The 19,425-nt window shown below is 32.6% G+C and overlaps 1 protein-coding gene across 1 annotated transcript in view; it reads left to right on the top strand.

Moving 5' to 3' along the window:
• Positions 1 to 19,425, top strand: part of LOC123599186 (serine/arginine repetitive matrix protein 3-like) — a 54,161-nt gene that overhangs the window by 22,862 nt on the left and 11,874 nt on the right. The window lies entirely within an intron of this gene.

Here is a 19,425-nt window from a genome sequence, read left to right as displayed (position 1 = left end):
ATTATGGATTTAAGTGTCTAGTTAGATGAATTTTCAGTATTCTTAAAATTTTTGGTCATTATTTTTAAATATACTACATACTCTAGTAAACAGAGTATTCTAATAATTTTGGTATGTTAATAAATTCAGAGTTGTCATTATGAATATCAGTTAGAATGCTCTATTACAATGACAACTTAGGGCTGTTTGTTCAAGACCTAATTGTGAGCTGCTCTGTAAGATACACAGCTTGGCAGAAGGATAAGAAATGTATATTTGATGCTATATGTAAGTATCCTTTCTCATTATGTTGCTCTCTCAAGTCCACTATCAATTCAAAATTGGTATGTAACTTCCTCTGTTCTCCTCAAACCTGCTGATCTCTAATTTTAAGAGAAAAAAAAAACTAATGTGTTCATAGGCAAACAGAAAACTGTTACACTTTTAAAGTAAGATTTCTTATTTTAAAATAAAATTTAATTCACAGAAAAATTACAAAGATACTATAGAGTTCCCATCTGCTGCATACCCAGTTCTATTATTATTATTATTATTATTATTATTATTAATATCTGACATCATATGGTCTTTGTGTCACAATTAATGAAAAAATATTGACACATTATCAAATAAAATTCTTACTTTATCCAGATTTCCTTAGTTTCTACTTGTGTCCTTTTACTACTCCAGGACCTGTCCAGAATACCATATTACATTTAGTTATCATATCTCCCTACTCTCCTCTTAGCTGTGTCAATTTCCTATTCTGGTCAGGTATTTGGTAGGATGTTCTCAATTGCGATTTGTCTGATGTGTTTCTTATAATTCAACTGGGATTATGGGTTTAAGAGAAGAAGTCCACACTGGTAAATTGCCATTCTCATCACATTTGATCAAGGGTATATGCTATCAACATAAGTTATCACTATTAATATTGACCTTGATCACCTGGTTAAGGTAGTAATGTGTCTCAGATTTCTCTAGTGTAAAGTTAGTCTTGTCTTGTTCCTTTTTATACTGTGCTCTTCTGTAGGATCACTGTGAAAGGCCCATACTTACGGACTGGGGATTTATGTTCTATCTCCTTGAGTGGGAAGTATGTACATAAATTATTTGGAATTCTTTGGCATGGGAGATGTATCTATTCTTCCATTTATTTATTTATTAATCATTTATTTATATGGGTATGAACTCATGGTTATTTATTTTATACTTTGGTTATAATCCAATACTACTTCATATATTGTACAAATTGGCTCCCAAAAGTCTCTTGGGAGCTCTTTCATTTGGCTCCTGTGTCCCTTTGACATATTTCCATCATTGTGGGGTTTGTTTGGGGTTTCTTTTGATACCTTCCTTGATTTCTGGCACCCTAAACATTCCAAGTTTATCTCATATATTTGCTATTGTAACCCCCAAATCCGCCATTACTCCAAGATTCCTGGTTCCTTTTATTGGAGGATGGTATTAGAAAGCAAGACCTGAACATTAGGTATTCTCATTGCTACTGGGATGACATTGCCACTAGGCTCTCTCAACTGACAGAGTAAGGAAATATAGGTGTGTAATACTAAGCCATGTATATGCAAATATCTATGAATAATTCTATAGTAACCATCTGTATCTATATTAAACTAAACATGAGCTTATACTGATGTCTCCAATTCTAATCCACTGTTACATGGAACTCCTCGCTTATTTATATCCCCCCCCAACAAGAAACTTAGTCCTAACCATTTGCCATCCATTTACTTAGTTGTTCAATTCCAGTATACATATATAATTTTTTCAGAGTTAACATTTACTTCAATGGGAAACAAGTGTAACAAGTAGAATACAGTGTTTATGTACAGTTAATTATGCCTTTACTCTTAGACAGTAAATTTATTTCAAAATTACCTAGGTTTGCACTTATTTCCCCACATGATTTAGTGACGATTTCTCATACATTTATAATACAAATATATACCTTTGTCACATCAGGCAATCCATCCTGGCATCTCTAACTTCCTAAATGATTTATAAATTTCATACATTAAGGTTCACTCTTTGTGTTACAAAATTCTGGATACAAATACTGTTATGATCCAACATTAGAGTATCATACAAAATAATTTCACCCTCCTAAAAAAAATGATCTCTGCTTAACCTATTCAACTCTCTACCTATTCGAGCCTCTGGAAACCATTGATCTGTTTATTGTCTTTATAGTTTCACGTTTTCCAAAATGTCCAATACATTGAATGATAGGGGATTTAGTCTTTTCAGGATGGCTTTTTTCACTTAATAATATGCATTTAAGACTCAGTCAAGTCTTTGCATGGCCTGAGATTTTATTCTCTGTTATCATTGAATAATATTTACTGTATGGATGTATCAAAATTTGTTTATCCATACACCCACAGAAAGACATCTTAGTTGTTTATGGTTTGGGGAAATTATGAAAAAGACTGTTATATTCTTACGCAAGTTTTTATGTAGACATATATATTCAAATCAACTGGACAAACAGCTAGGATTATTCCATAAATGTCAATTACTTCAAGTTGATTGATAGTGTTGTTTAGTCCTCTATATCCTTACTGATTTTCTGTTGGCTTTATCTATCAATTACTAAAGAAGGGGTTTTGAAATCCCCCAACTATAAGTGAATATGTTTATTCCTTCTTTCAGTTCTATCAGTTTGCCTCACATATGTTGACACCGTGATGCTAGTTGCATGTATGTTTAATGTTGTTTGTCATTTTGGATAATAGATTCCTTTGTCATTATATAATGCCCTTTTTTCACCCCTAATGATATTTCTCATTGTAAAGCTTGCCTTGTCTGGAATTAACAAAGCCACACAAGCTTTCTTTTGAGTTGTGTTGTCATGTTATATCTTTCTTTACCTCTTTACTTTCAACCTATCTGATTACATAAAATTGTGTGTGTGTGTGTGTGTATACACACATATATATAGTGCCTATATATATATATATATACACACATATGAAGTATATACACTTTAAGTATGTTCTTGTTTTTTTTATACACTGACAATTTGTTTTTCAATTGGCTTATTTAGATCATTTGTATTTAAAATTATATTTTATATTGGGTTAATATTTATCATTGTTGTTAGTGTTTGCCCTTTGTCACATTTATTCCTATTTATTTCTTTCCTCTACCTTTCTTCTCTGGTTTTATATAGCATTTGTAGTTTTGCATTTTATCTTTTTTCATTATACCAGATATATTTTTTACAAAGTTTTTTTTTCCCAGTAATTATGACTCCAGTGGCAAAACTTTTCCTTTCTTTATATAGATACATGTTTCTGATCTATGCCATATTTCTTCTTCCTGAAAGCTTATTTTACCATTGCTTGCAGAAAAGGTCTGCTGGCAGTGAATTCCCATAGGTTTTGTATGTCTCAGACAGTTTTTATTACTCTTACTTTGAACAATAATTTTACTTTGTATAGAATTCTAGATCAGTGGTCTTTCACTCTATTTTCTCCTTGCTTGCCTAATACCTTGTGAAAATTCTGCTATAATGCTTATCCTTGTATCTCTATAAATAAGCCTGCCCACTTACTTCTTTCAAAAATATCTTTTTTTTTTGTCATTGGTTTACTGGAGCTTGCATATGATATGCCTAATTTCATTTATTGGCATTTATTTTACTTGGTTATGTTCTCTGAGACTCATGCACCAGGAATTTGGTTTCGTATCTGCAATTAATTTTGTAAAGTTCGCAGTCATCATTAGTTAAAATAGTTTTTATGCTCTATTCTCTCCTTGCTCTCTTTCTGGTATTCTAAATTACATGTAAATTGTATCTTTTGATCTAACTATCCTACAGTTCTTGGATGTTCTATATATTTTTAATTTTTTCTGTATGTGTTTTAGTTTGGGAAATTTCTATTGACCCCTCTCCAAATTCATGTATTATTTTGTTAACTGTGTTTAGTCTACTGATGAGGCCATCAAAGACATTCTTCATTTCTGTTAGTCTTTTTCATTTCTGGCATTTCCTTTTGAGATTTTTTTATTTGTTTCCATTTCCCTATTTACATTACCCAGTTTTCTGTGATCTGTTTTTCCATAGGAGCTTATAACATATTTGTCATAGTTACTTTATTTAATTTTTTCTAGCTTTTTTGAAGTATACCTGACAAAACACATATACAATTAATATGTGCTACATGATGGTTTGATATACCTATATGTTGATTACCACAGCCAAGCTAATTAACATACCTATCACCTCACACATTTACAATTTTTAGGTGTGGTGAAACGTTATTTTAAATTCCCCATATAATAATTCCAATATCTGTGTCATATCTGAGTCTGTTTCTGATGATTGCCTTGTTTCTTCACAGTGTGGCTTTTTCCTTGCCTTTTTGACCTGCCTTATGATTTTGTTGAAATTCAGGCACGTTGTAATGTCCAGTTATCAATAATATTAGGTAGTAGAAATTGAGGTAAATAGGCCCTTAGTTGAGTATTTGTGTTAATATGGGTGAAAGTCGGGCTGTGTTTAATGTTTGCTGTAGCTATGGGTACCTATGAGGACACTATTCCTCTAGTGCCCTTGGTTTTACTTCTCCTCCACATTTTAGGGTTCCCTAAGTACTCTTCCTCAGAGAGAGTCTATATCTTGCAGTTCATTCAGTTATAATCTCTTGTTCTTATGCCAGGGCATTTTCTGTTGTGGTAGTGGTAAGGTGTGTATGAGGAACACAATTTCTTTAATTTTCCAATTAAGTCTCCATCTTTTAGTGGACCTGTGTTTCAGGGATCTTGCCTTCTCATATATTTTTCACATGATACGGGCTCTTTCTCTTTCCCTCTACTCTCTTACTAGGCTGCAGTGTTCCTAATCAATTTCCTTGAAACCCTTCCCTTGTGGACTATTCCCCGCCCGCTTGTGTGATATTAAAAGTGTAAAGGGGACTGGAATGGGAGGCATGCCCATCTCCAGCTGGCACAAGCATCAAGTAAATTATTTTTCCTTAGAGGGTGGCTTTTATTATAGAGAAGGCCCTGGATGTATGTCACCATTATTATTCTTTTTCTCCTTACATAAGCTCCACAAGGAAACCTTTCTCAGATCCTCATCATGAGGAACTCATGGGGTTGCTAGAGATGAGGCCCACAAAAGTATGAGGGTCCAACTAAAACTGTGGGCCCCCAGGAGTTCCTCACTATTAAGCTAGTCTATATACTCTGTCACACTCCAACCATTTGTGACAGTTACCATTTAAGTGTTCCTGACAGTTTATGGCTCAAATGGCTTTTTCTCCAGGTAAGCAGATCTCAGCTGTGATCCTCTGAATACATCTAATTTTCAGGGTGATGATTTACTCTGCAACACTTCATTTATCTGATGACTCCAATAAAAGTCAAGTTTTGTTTTGTTGTTTGTTTTAGCTTAACCTTGTAAAGACTGATGTGTTCCACATTTTTTACATACTGCAATTGAACCAAAAAAATGAGGAATATTTTTTAAGATCCAATAACATTTTATTGGAGTGGCTAAGGCACATGTATTGTGTGGTTGGGGATGAGTTGCAGCATGGTAGCAATGTTAAGAGGAAAAGGATCAGGTGTTAACGGCACTTATTTTCATTGAGTTTTAAAGTCTTTTACTTCATTTTTAGATAATAGCTAAAATACCTCATTTCTGGAACAATGAGGATTTCTGAAGTCTATTCATCAAAAGCATATACTGTAATGGAACATATAATTTTACATAACAACTTTTTACCTCTTTTACCTGCAAAGAAACCACACATGAAAAATAATACAAAAACTAACAAGGCTTTTTTTTTCTTCTAATAATGCTGTGAATACTTCCAGGGATATGAAAAGTAACTGGATGAAGTTAGCACATATTCCTTGGATATCAGTTTTGCTGGAAGGTTTAGTGAACTCTCTACAGTAAAATGTGATGAACAGTACATACTAAAGGAATACAATAATAAATGTAAACACTAAAAATAAGACACAAGTCTAGGTAAATCATTTGCTTTTAGATGTGTCCCCTAGATCCTCAGTGTACAGTTTACTCTCCTTTGTTATTAAGGACACTTGAATGGAAATTTTATGAAGTTATTAGTCTATGAAATTAAAATAGTAAAGTTCTTGAGACATATTTTTCAGATGAAGTTTTTTAAATGTTTACAACTATCCTTCTCTTTCCTCTCCCCAAAGCTGCATTATCATTTGTACTGTATAGGAAAGTGGGATTTATACAATTATCTTAGAATTATGATTTCACAAAGCAAAAATATGCATCTATATCACCCTTTTTGCCAGTTATTCCTGGTGAAAGCTTTTTTTTCCCCACAAATATTTTAACGGTTCAAATCATTACAGTCTTAAACAGATAAAATAATATGTATTTTTCTACCTTTCAATTTTCAATTTATTTTTTTTGTCTCAGTGCAATTCAACAGACGCATAAAATGCTACACCCTGTGACACAGATGTTTCTTACTTGCCTTCTTATGGAAACATATTCCCACCCTATTAGGGAAAAGAAGTACAATCCCTGAACTTACAGCTTTCTAAAAAAATGTAGTAAAAACTCTCTTGAATTTTATCTACTGAGTAACAAAAGCAAAAAATTTGATGATTGTAGCAAGAACAGGACACTGTTTTCCTCATGTTGTGGTGCTTTTCAAAAAGACAATTATTGAATGTTTTCTACTTGATAAAAGAGATATGTGATTCATCTTTATTTCATTTTTTCTTCCTCATTATTGATGAAATCTAGGGATACTGTCAGTATCCTCATATCCAAGTCTTCAAACAAATTGAGAATTATGTTAGCTTCTATAAACCCATATATGTTTAATAGTTTGTTTAATTTTCTTTCTCTTTTTTCATTTTACTTTTATGTTAACCTTTAAAAAGTCTAATGAAATCATTGTTCTAAGGAATAGTCTCTTCAAACATTCTAGAATTCTTATAGTCATAATATTAAAAATTTCCACAACTATTTGTACACAAGATACATTCCTCTTGAACAATGATCAATTTTCTTTATTATGTTAGATACATTTAGAAGAGGTTATAGGTTTTCATAAACTCATTCATGTGGGAGTCCTAAGATTGGATAAAGCATCTCTGAAACAGTTCTAGAAGTATGTTTCTAGCACAAACCCTTGTTAAAAAGAGATTAAAGCTCTTTTGCATTTGTTTAGAAGCCATAAATACTGGTATTGTTTTATAATAACAAATTTAACTGCTGAATTTTACATGTGAGTATCAATGACACATATAAATAATTGTTAAATTCTGTTTCTTCTGCATTTTATAGTTACAGGGGACTTTCTCTAAGGCTATAATAGACATAATGTTAAAATAATCTTTTTTCCTTATTTTTAACTCAAATTTTAGTTAGTTAACATACAGTGAAATATTGGATTCAGGAGTAGAATTCAGTGATTCATCACTTAATATACAACACCCAGTGCTCATCACAAGCACCCTCCTTAGTACGCATCCCCCATCTAGCCCATCTCTCACCTGCTAAAATAAAATTATAACAAATTAGGCCAATATTTAGCAGAGAATAAATTAAGATAAAGGGTTATTATTTAAGGTTAAATGGTTTTGGGAGACACCTAGCAATAACATATGAAGGGAATGCAACCGAATCTAAACATATGATGGATTAGAACTGAAGAAAAATACAATTGTGGAAATCTTTTCTAAGACTAGAAAAGAATTGCATAGAAGAAATGACGATTTTTTCCCCCTGAAGACCAGGAAATACTGATTTCAAAGGAGTGCTAAAAACTAGTCTTTTGATGTCAACTTAGCTAGTCTATAATTCTCAGTTATTCAAACACTAATCTAGGTGTTGATGTTAAGGTATTTTGTCAATGTGATTAGAGTCCATAATCATTTGCAAAATTTTAGGTGAAGGAAATTATTTTAGGTTATTTGGTTGGCCTGATACAGTTGAAAAGTTTTAAGAGCAGGTCTGAGGCTTCCTTGATGAATACATTCTACCTGCGGGCAGCAACTCTAGCCCAAGACTGGGAGTTCCAGCCTACTCTTCTTGATGGCCTGCTCTCTGGATTTTGAACTTGTGTAGCCAGCCCCACAATTGCTTAAGCCAATTTCATGCAATAAATTTCTCAATAGGCATCTCCTTCTGATTCTTTGTTTCTTGCTGAAACCTGAATGATGTACTATCAAAACAAAAAGTATAAATAGCAAATGAATAAAGTGGAGTAATCAACACCACAATCAAGATATAATATTGACACTTCCAAACTTTCCCTTTGCCCATTTTTAGTCAACCATCACCCCACCCTTTAATTTTTAAAAAACCCTTTAAAAAACATTGATGTGCTTTATGTTTTTATAATTTTGCCTTTTTATGAAATTTTATAAATAACATCATACAATACATCACCCTTCATATCTGGATTCTTTTACTTGCAATCATGGGTTTGTGGTTCATTCATATTGTTGTGTATATTTTTTTCTTTCTATTTCATCATAAAGTAGTTTCAATTGCATGGATGTACCACAGTTTGTTTAAACATTCTCCAGTTGAAAGACATTTGCATTGTTTAATATATTTTTTAGTGATTATAAATCAAACTTTGCAAATAGGCTTTTCCCATAGCCTCTTTATTGTATTTATTTAAAAAATATTTACCAAATTATTTTTTGTGAGTGGATTTACAGCATTGGGGATAAGACATATAAGTATAAAATACCATAGTTGCAGCTCTATAAGTTTATAAACTTGTGATAATGATGGATAATTAAGCAATGTGTTTGAGAGTAATGGATGTATAGGTACATGAAGATCACACAACTGTAGCACTTAGTGTAGTTTGTGGAATCAGGGATTTTCACATAATTTCTGAATTACGTCACCTTTAAGCTGATATCTGAAGAATCCAACCATGATTCCTAAAATCAAGAAATCATAGTTTAATTCTTGGCCTTGCCAGACAATATTTTGTCAAATGTTGGAAAAAAAAAGACCATTGAATAAGATTAATTCCATAGTTCCCTTAGTCGCACTAAATTTTATAATGTTTTATGAATTTATTATGTAGGTAATAAATGAATGTGAATTCAAAACACTTTTGTCAACAAGAAAAAAAGTAGTATAAAGTAATCTAAACAGTATGCTATTAAAGTTCTAGAAACATTAGAAATCAAGTTTTAGTGTGTTGTTACAGATCTTTGAACCAAGTGCAACATGTAATATTTATTTTTAAAAATCTTTTTATTTTTTATTTTTAGAGAGAGAAGATGAGCAGGGGAGAGGGGCAGAGGGAGAGAGAGAGAGAGAGAGAGAGAGAGAGAGAGAGAGAATGAGAATCCCAAACAGGCTACATACTCAGCACAGAGCCCAACACAGGGCTTGATCTTGTGACCCTGGGATCATGACCCAAGCCGAAATTAAGAGTTAGACAATCAGCAGACTGAGCCACCCAGGGCCCCCTAAATTCAACTTTTAAATTCTTGCCTCCTGAGATGGTTCATTGATCACTTGATTTACAGATGCACATAGAACTATTTTATGTATAATTGTTTTTCTAGAATTTAAAGTTTCTACCCAGAAAAATAAAAATTAGTAAAACCTTAAAATACACTCTGAACCAAAATTTGAAGTAAACAAATTAAATGTAAAGGTTCTGACTATACAGAAAGAAGGCAATATCTATTTTATCTATATGGAAAACCACACTGTCAAATATTATCTTTGCCTTAGTTAATGTATGAAAGCATTTCATCCAAAACAATTCTGGTATGGCCTTCAAATTATGTATGAGTCACATAAAATAAAACATTTTTCAGGAGCAATTATTTCTTGTCTAGTGATTTTCATCTTGCTAGCGGAATTTTTTTCTATGTCTTTGACACAAATACTTTGTCAACAGTTTCAGACACATTCTTTTCAATCCAGGATTTAAGGGGAGAATTTTAGATGGAAACAAAAGAAACTCCTAGCCACAATTTACATTCTAATGTGTCTAAGAGGGAGTATGCAAATCACCTCATAGACTTACTGTAATATATCTCAATTCCATTAAAAGATCTTTTGTGCAAAATTTAAAATCAACTATGTATATTATAATGTCTGGGTATAATAAATTAAAATTTTTTTAACATAATGCATGTCTGATCTATATTTTAAAAATAACTGAAATATGTTTAGACAACTAGAATACATTTTCGAGATTGGAAATCTGTTGTACTCATCAATTATTTACTTACTGTTTAATTAAAACCCTCAAGGTCTTAATTATTTATTTCTTCCCAATTTTTTCATTGCTTTTATTTAAATGTCCATTTTAAGTTCTTTTGTTTAGTACTTGAAACTCATTCTCCCTTAGAAAACATATTATATTTGTTAAATAAATGAAGAAAGAAAGAAAGAAAGAAAGAAAGAAACAAAGAAAGAAAGAAACAAAGAAAGTAAGAAAGAAAGAAAGAAAATGGTGTTCGACAAAAACATTTGAGCGATAACATTTGTTCTTTCTTTTCATAAATATTATCTATTCTAAATCTTATACTATGTCAAGCACTGAAAATAAAAGAGTAAATAATATCATGTCTGTCTAAAGAGTCCCATGCTTGAGGGAGAACAAAGTATCCTAATCTGAGAATCTCTACTATTTCTCTATTCAAAGATATTTAGCACTATAGTAGTTAAATTCACAGTTTACATACAATTTGATGTATTTATCAGTAAAATATAGGTTTCAGAGGATATGTACTTGCCAGAAGATAGCCCCTCCTCCCTTCTGTGAAAACAGCAAATCTTTCATTAAATGACAAGGTGATGGTTCATCCCACTCACTTAAAATGGTTATTTCAAAAGGGAAAGTCAATTTGTTGTTGCACTCCACATCCCTACATCGCACTCTTTTCAGCCTTTAACTAAGACTGGGTTTCAGATGACCTGGGGACACAATAGAAGGAAGATATTTCCCTAATTTCTGAATGTATAGTTAGGAGAGCTATCATAAGAAATTGAATCTTTACATTGACTCTTTGACATGTGGAGAAAAAGCTATTATAGTAAGAAGAGCAAAGTGGAAGAAAATTGAGTTCCTCCTCCTTTCCAAATAATATACCAATAAACAGTGCCATAACCCTCAGGGAACAACAGAGAATAGCACTACACTGAAAATTTCAAAAGGCACAGAAGTGACAATGCATGTTAAGTTTCTCTTTTATTCCTCTGTTTGTTAGTGGCAAAAGGGAATGCATCTTGGACATCAGAGTAGATTAATGTAAACTATGATATGGTATATTGTTTTAAATTAAATTAATGCAATACAATCCTGGTCTCCTGGAGTGTAGCTGTTCAATTGGTCATATCTATGCACCAGTAAAAGTTTTTTTTTTCATTTTTAAAAAAAACTTGTTTAACGTTTTTTTTTTATTATTGAGAGACAGACAGACAGAGCATGAGCATGGCAGGAGCTGAGAGAGGGGGAGACACAGAATCTGAAGCAAGCTCCAGGCTCTGAGCTGTCAGCTACAGAGCTGGACGTGGGGCTTGAACTCACAAACTGAGAGATCATGACCTGAGCTGAAGTCAGTTGATTAACCGACTGAGCCACCCAGGTGGCTATGCACCAGTAAAATTTTATGTACCTATTAACATAGCTTCAAGATATAAAAAATAAAATAGAAATTGAAAAAACTAAGAAAAGAAATAGACATTTAACCGTAGTTGAAGTTTTTAATACAAACTATTCATCCTTTGAAAGAGCAGAAATATAAATAAGGATATAGATTTGAAGAACATAATCAACCAACTTGAGTTAATTAAATATACATACATATGTGTTTGTGACTGTATGTATGTACATAGTTGCCATAAAAACAATTTCAGAATACATACATAGTTTTCATCTCAAAGAATTTGCATAATGCAGTCTTGATTCACTCAATGGATTTAAACTAATTACAAACAGAAAACTAGAAATCAATAACATAAAGATGATTAGATAATCCTCAAATGTTGGAAATTAGACAGCCCAGTATCCGAGTATACTAGTCACTGAATTTACAATTTTATAGTTGGGTGTCTAATTTAGTTCTCACAGCATCTCTATGAGGACATTTTTATCATCCTTATTTTACACGGAAGACTGAGGTTTTGAGAATGTAAGTGACTTTTCTAATACCATACAGCCAGTAAGTGGTAGAGTTTTGATTTGAGCTCTGGGTTACTGGGCTCTTAACCACACTGTATGTAGAGCCTTCCACTTAGACTCCACTTAAAGCAAAGTATTTAATTAAGTGTTTACATTTCCATGTGGCCTATACAGTTTGTGAACTATACCAAAGCAGCATCCATATCTTCTTCATGTTTCCATATAACTTATACATAATGTCTGCCACATAATAGGTGCTTAACAAATGTCAGCAGAATTGAGCTTAATTTGTGACTCACCGGTAGACCATCAGCATCTGGAGGTATCTATACCTCTTCCAAGGCAGAGCATTCATCAGACATCTACTATGTGTTTTCCTCTGACAAAATGATTTCACACTGGGAACAAACAATTGTATAAATATGCAAACTTTTTTTTTCCCTAGGTTAACAAGCCAACTTCATGATAACATTTGAAAGATGGCACAATTAAGGAATTGTCTTCAACTCAAGAATTAAGCCTTAATAACACAAGAAATAGGAGTCAAATTAATGACTTACTTAAATAAACTAAGTAAAGAGTAAAATACCATTTCATAATAAAAACAAACAACTCCTCTCCCCCAAATAAACCCCAAAACAAAAAAACCTAACAAAAACATGTTAAAACAAGTTACCAGTATTGATGCCATTGAGTATAACATGATCTCTCAAGGATTATGAAGCATCATTATAGATGGTGGGTATTTTATTATATTTATTATATTTTATTACATTTAACTTTATTATATTTAAAGACATAGGTCTTTACCTTTGTAGTACTTTTTGACCATTGACTTTAATTACTCTAAAATAATTATTTTAATTGTTTTTCTCTCCATTGAAATTTGAGCATTCCTCATCTGTATACCAAGCACCCAGCAATGATGGATCTGAGGATCTGAATGTGAATGGTGTGATAACACATCTGCTACCAGCGACCTAAAAATATCAACTAAATGTAATAGTTCATTGAGTACATTTAAAAGGCACTTTAGTGCTCAATATTTTTAATACATAAAACAATTAATGACATAGGAATAAACTAAGGTGCTTCTAATTCTTGGAGTTGAAAAATATTAAAATTAAATAATTCCTGTTTAATCAACTTAATTTTTATAAGACAAAAAGGAACATGAAGTTCCCCAAGACAATAATTTAAAACACAAATTTCCAGAATGTCTGAAGACTATAATGAATATTTTTTAAAATTATAAATCATGGCTAGATGTTTAGAGTATAAACCTGATGAATTAAATTTTAATAAGGACACTAGAAGAACAGTGCTCATGAGTAAGTTTAAATGACTATATAACATTTTGTTTTTACTTTTACACATTTCATTTTCAGTTAATGAAATCCTTCCTGTTTTTTTTCTATTTCATATAGTATTGTTTTGTGCATGAAAATTATCCTAATGAGAAAAATATGGGGCATGTTTATAAGAATACTACTCCCTTGCCTTTACTTTCAAACACAATATAAAAGGAACAGTTAGTACTCAAGGGTTTTTGAATAGAAAAATTATTCTGAAAATTGCTCTGAGTGGCTCATGCATGTGTAGTAAACAATTTTACCCATTTAATGGATGGCAGGGGAAAGAAATTCTCAAATTTATTTTTATCATGTTAAGTGTCAATCAGTTATGTGAAATTGAAAGCATGCTTTCTACCCCATTTGTACATTGCCAAGTCTGTTCAGATGTTAAAGCTAGCTCTCAGAGGCATCATAAATATGTTTACCCTATATCTTAGATTGCGTCCATATGCTAGAAAAGTACTGTTTAAATTAGTAGAGAAAATAACCTTTTCATCTACAACAAAAATATGCACCTAAAAAAAGAAAAAAACAACCAACCTCCATGCAATGCTAAAAAATGATAGCTTTTCATGGACTTTCTGTTCCTTCTTCATTCTAAAATTTTGCATTACTATATTTTACTACCTCGAGACTTTATGTCCTTTTTATCCAAATGCTCTGGTTAACACTATAAACCAAGATCCAGAAACTACTGAACAAGTTCCTGATGTTAAAATATCAAATCATTTGGTTTGAACAACTGTCATTATTATATTCTTTTTAGAAAAATATGCTTTTGGAGATCATGCTTACAGAATATACTCATGATTTCAATCCCACACAATATTTTAATTCCATAAGGTGTGTGGGTGGCTATTTCAAATTGACATAGTTTTGTGTTATTTTTTACATGCAAAAATTATTATCAGATGGAGGGGAAATTAAATATTCTGAATGTGATAAAAAAAACCTCAGTGTTCTTGACTTATATTACCAACTGCTAACTACTGCTAAAATTTACCCATTTTTGGAAAATGAACAACCTTGACAACATCAGTAGTCTTAACAAAAAATAAAAATAGAACTTTGTCAAAATATCTGAACAAAATTCTTGTGTTAAATGGATCAATATATAAATATGAGGAAAACTGATAAATGATCCATACTCCTATCAAATCATTTACTGATATTTACTGACTAAAATATTTTATAAAATGTACTTTGATTTTTAATATGGGTGAGTATTTTTAGGTCAATTGTATATTTTATGATATATATTTTAATAAGAGAATAAATATAACACTTCACAGAAAATTTTACCTTTAATTTTCAGTCATTGGATATTTCAAATGATAGGCAATTAAGCCTCTTTTGTCTAACAAGGACATAACAATATGCTTACCAATAACCTAATGTACCATAGTATAGGATAAATTCAATAGCTCTCAGTAATTAATATTAGAAGGAAACTGATATATCTCACATTATGTCATATGTTTTGCCAGGTTGTCATAGATATACACATGAAATTTTAATATTAGTGAACTTATAAAATAATGGGGTTTATAAACTAATTTTTTGGGGAAGCATAATCTTTTATTTTTTATTCAAGTATAATTAACATACAGCATTATGTTAGTTTTGAGTGTACAATATATTGATCCAACAATTCTATTCATTATTCAGTGCCCATCATAGTAAGTGTACTCTTAATCTCCTTACCTATTTCACCCATACACCCACCCACTTCCCCTCTGGTAACCACCAGTTCATTCTCTATATTTAAGAGTCGTTTTTTTTTTTTTTTCTTGTTGTTTGTTCCATAAGCCAGCATTTTAAGCACCATTCTGGAATAATGTTTAGGTTGTCATAGGAAGAAATGATAGCTACATATTCACTGTGCTTTATTTTTTAAATTATTTTCTAGTCTGGTATGGGAAAATATATCATTAGTGCTTTATTTTTCATTTTTTCCTAAATTGTAGTGAAGGAAATGGATTTCTTGATTTCTAGTGTTTGGAAATTTGCTTGCAAAAGCTTGTGTTCTCTCTTCTACAAATATGTTTTTTATATCTCTAATGTTATTTTCTGTTAAGCTATTTTATCTTTATCACCATATTGGATTCTTGATACGTTACTACTTTTAATCCCTTGTGAATGAACATAATCTAGCTTTTAAAAAATTTTCTCCTAGTCTATTATAGTCATAGACAGCAAGCAGGACAAAGCAGTTCACCAACTTGTGCATGGAGAACTCTTACTAGTTATTTAAATCACACCATGTGCCCACTTTGAGATGATTCCTAGATGGCAGTGCCACCATAGACCCTACCTCCAAGTGCCATTGGAGATATGAGATTCCTTCCTTAAATCTTAAGATATCTATTATCGTCTTATCCCCTCTCCACCAAACACACACACACATACACACACACACACACACACACACACACACACACACAAAACAAAAAACAAAAAACAAAACATCAACAAACCCAAAAACTAATACCCGTATCATATCTACGAGAAGGAGGAAGGTATTATCCAAATTTCAAATCTCTGCAATCCTTTGTAAGATGACTATCTATCTATGTTCAAGTGGCTAAATTGTTTCAGCTGGAATTTGAGGGACCTCAGTAAGATATACTGAAGTCATAATCTTCACTGAAGCCCCCTATCATCTATATTATTTTAAAAATATACCTTTAAATTGTTGCTTTTCAGAACAAACAAAACATTAAAACTTTTTATTCCACAATGACTTAATGAATATATCTTATATTTGCATCATTAAACATAAAATAAGCTTTCAGAGTTGAAGCATAAATTCCCTGTCGCCTGGGAGTGTTGGCTGCCTACACCTGTCAACCAAGTCCTTTCTAATTAACTTTTGTTAAAAACAGTCATTCTTCCTAAGATCATGTCCACTTCCTAGGGGCAATTAACTTCCAAAGATTAGTGGATATTGGTCCCAATTCCCAATTTGGGACAACAGACCAGGACCATCAAAACTTCAAAACTCCCCATGTAGTCCCCATGGCCGAGGACTTTGTTGTGACTGTTTTGTACTCAGAATTTTCTATTTGCACAATACTATTTTTAACTCTGCCTCACTTGTGTTGATATTCAGATCACTCCCCAGTGAATTCCTGAACTTAAATCTCTACTGGAGAATCTATTTCTTGGAAACTCAGTTGCATAGTTGCCCATCACCAATCTTACATACACTAAAACATGCATTTTGAACTTTGTATTATTATTCCCATTATTCTTTACCCAATGAATCATTTTTTTTAAGCAGGAAAAGTAATAAACACAAGGAACACTGAGTTAATCAAATAGCCTCAAGATAGAAATTTTTTAAAAATGAAGAAATCCCTACTAAGAATAGAAAGAACCAATCACTGTTGGTGATCAAACATTATAACCTAGTAGGGAGCCAAATAGCTAATTTGTATTTTATGAAACCAAAGATAGAAGGAGCATTCAAGGGTACATTTAAACAATAATTTATCCAAATACTCTGAAATGGAGACCTGACCACAAAGAATAAAATCCTTATCATCTGCCAGATACTTCTCTATAAGGCTCTTCAAACTAGAATAAAATACAAATTAGGCATACATAATTTTTTTACAATGCTAATGAAACAAAATGAAAGGATCGCTATGGCAGCACTGTGGGTTATATAATGCTGACCTATCTGGTATAACAGAATTCAAGATTTAAGAAAGAGACAAAGTATTGCTGTATCATAAAAGCTATGTGAAAGTCATGAATGATTTAAAAGTCTCTCTGACTTCACAAGTATAATGTGAAAAATTAAGTAAAGTTGCAACCTAATTACAAACAACATTTTGAAAAACTTGAAATCCCTTTGAGAGAAGCAATGGGGTCCCAGACTCTGACCAAAAATCAATGGCTTGATAATCCATTTTCTATAAAGCTGGCTGCTCTGAGGTGGTTATCTTTTCTTGTTCTTATAAGATTACAGAAAATCAAGGAAGGTATCAAAGTAAATATCAAAACGTGTCCTGCTTGCACAGGGAAATCAAGGGGTTTTTCTGAGAAGGGGAAAGGGACTGTGGGGGGGAGAGGCAAATACACAGAAAAAGAAGGAGAAGGAAAAAAAAGACTCACTAGGTACTAACATGCTGAGGCACTTTTGTTTTTACACTTAGACCAATTAATTTATTGGTATTATGAAATGAAACCATTCCTAGTATGCATTAGTTAACCACTCTGTTTTTAAAAAGTCTGCACTGGGGCGCCTGGGTGGCGTAGTCGGTTGGGCGTCCGACTTCAGCCAGGTCACGATCTCGCGGTCCGTGAGTTCAAGCCCCGCGTCGGGCTCTGGGCTAATGGCTCAGAGCCTGGAGCCTGTTTCCGATTCTGTGTCTCCCTCTCTCTCTGCCCCTTCCCCGTTCATGCTCTGTCTCTCTCTGTCCCAAAAATAAAAAATGAACGTTGAAGAAAAAAAAAAAATAAAAAAAAAAAAGTCTGCACTGACCGTTTTATGGTCTGGATGCCAGTTGTCCTGTTGATTTTACAAGCAACTGCTTGTAAAACAATGGCCAATTCTGGTCCAATTCAAGAGGTCTTTATGCCCAGTTCAAGAGTTCATTAGTTAGAAAGGAAAATCAAGCTTTAAAATGGAGTCTCTCATGTCCACAAATTTTACACAGTTCCAAAGCATAACAGGCTCTCCTCCAGGGAATAACCACTGCTCATCCATCTAAAAATGAACCTCTTTGGATCCTTAACAACAGAGAACAAGCTGAGGGTTGATGGACGAAGGTCGGCAGGAGATGGGCTAAATGGGTAATGGGTATTAAGGAGGGTACTTGTTGTGATGAGCACTGGGTGTTATATGTATGTGATGAATCACCAAATTCTACACCTTAAATCAATTTTGCCATAAACATTAACTAGAGTTTAAATAAAAACTTGCAATAAAAAATAATAATAATAAAATAAAATGAATCTCTTTGCATGGGAAACTGGTGATATAATGAAAAGAGCACAGATTCTGACACATGTGAAAACAAATCAAAGCACCAACATTTATACAAAAAAGGTAAATAAAGAAATATCTTTATAAACCTAAGAATCTTTATAAGCCTGTTCAAAATAATCAATCATGTATGATACCAAATTAAATTGTAAATGACTTAAAATGAACTGTTTATCAAAGCTTATATTTGTAAAAATTAATTTTTAAATTTTATTTAATACACTGATGCATAGTCACTTAATATGGTATATACTAGAATGCATTAAACAGAGTTATAAATTCTTTTGTTTTAATGTTTATTTATTTTGAAAGAGAGAAAGAATACAAGTGGGGGAGGGGCAGAGAGAGAGCGTGAGAGAGAATCCCAAGAGAGAATCTCTGCACTCACAGTGCAAAGCCCCACGTGGGCTCCATCTTGAAAACAGGGAGATCATAATCTGAGCCTAAACCAAGAGTCAGGAGCCTAACTGACTCAGCCACCCAGGTATCCTTCCGAGTACATAAATTCTTATAGATTTATTTATTAAAGGACAAAAAAATTTTCTTAAATCTCTGTAAATACTCTCTATATCATATTATTAGCAGCTAGTTTGTATATAGTTAATTATATACTACTAATATAATAGGATTAAAAAAATTTAATGTTTATTTATTTTTGAGAGAGAGAGAGAGACAGAGCATGAGCAGGGAGGAGCAGAGAGAGAGGGAGACACAGAATCTGAAGCAGGCTCCAGGCTCTGAACTGTCAGCACAGAGCCTGATGAGGGAGGGGCTCAAACCCATGAACCATGAGATCATGACCTGAGCCAAAGGTGGATGCTTAAACAACTGAGCCACCCAGATGCCCCTATAATACATTCCTCACCTGAATTGGAGGCTCTCATGCATTAGTCCCATCACACACTATCATCTTTTGTCTAAGAACTGCATCTTTCCTGATATTCAATGTTCAAGA

This window comes from Leopardus geoffroyi, chromosome C1 (assembly GCF_018350155.1).
Source record: "Leopardus geoffroyi isolate Oge1 chromosome C1, O.geoffroyi_Oge1_pat1.0, whole genome shotgun sequence".
NCBI lineage: Eukaryota > Metazoa > Chordata > Mammalia > Carnivora > Felidae > Leopardus > Leopardus geoffroyi.
Note: the sequence above shows the minus strand (reverse complement) of the source record. Positions and strands in the feature narration are given on the sequence as shown.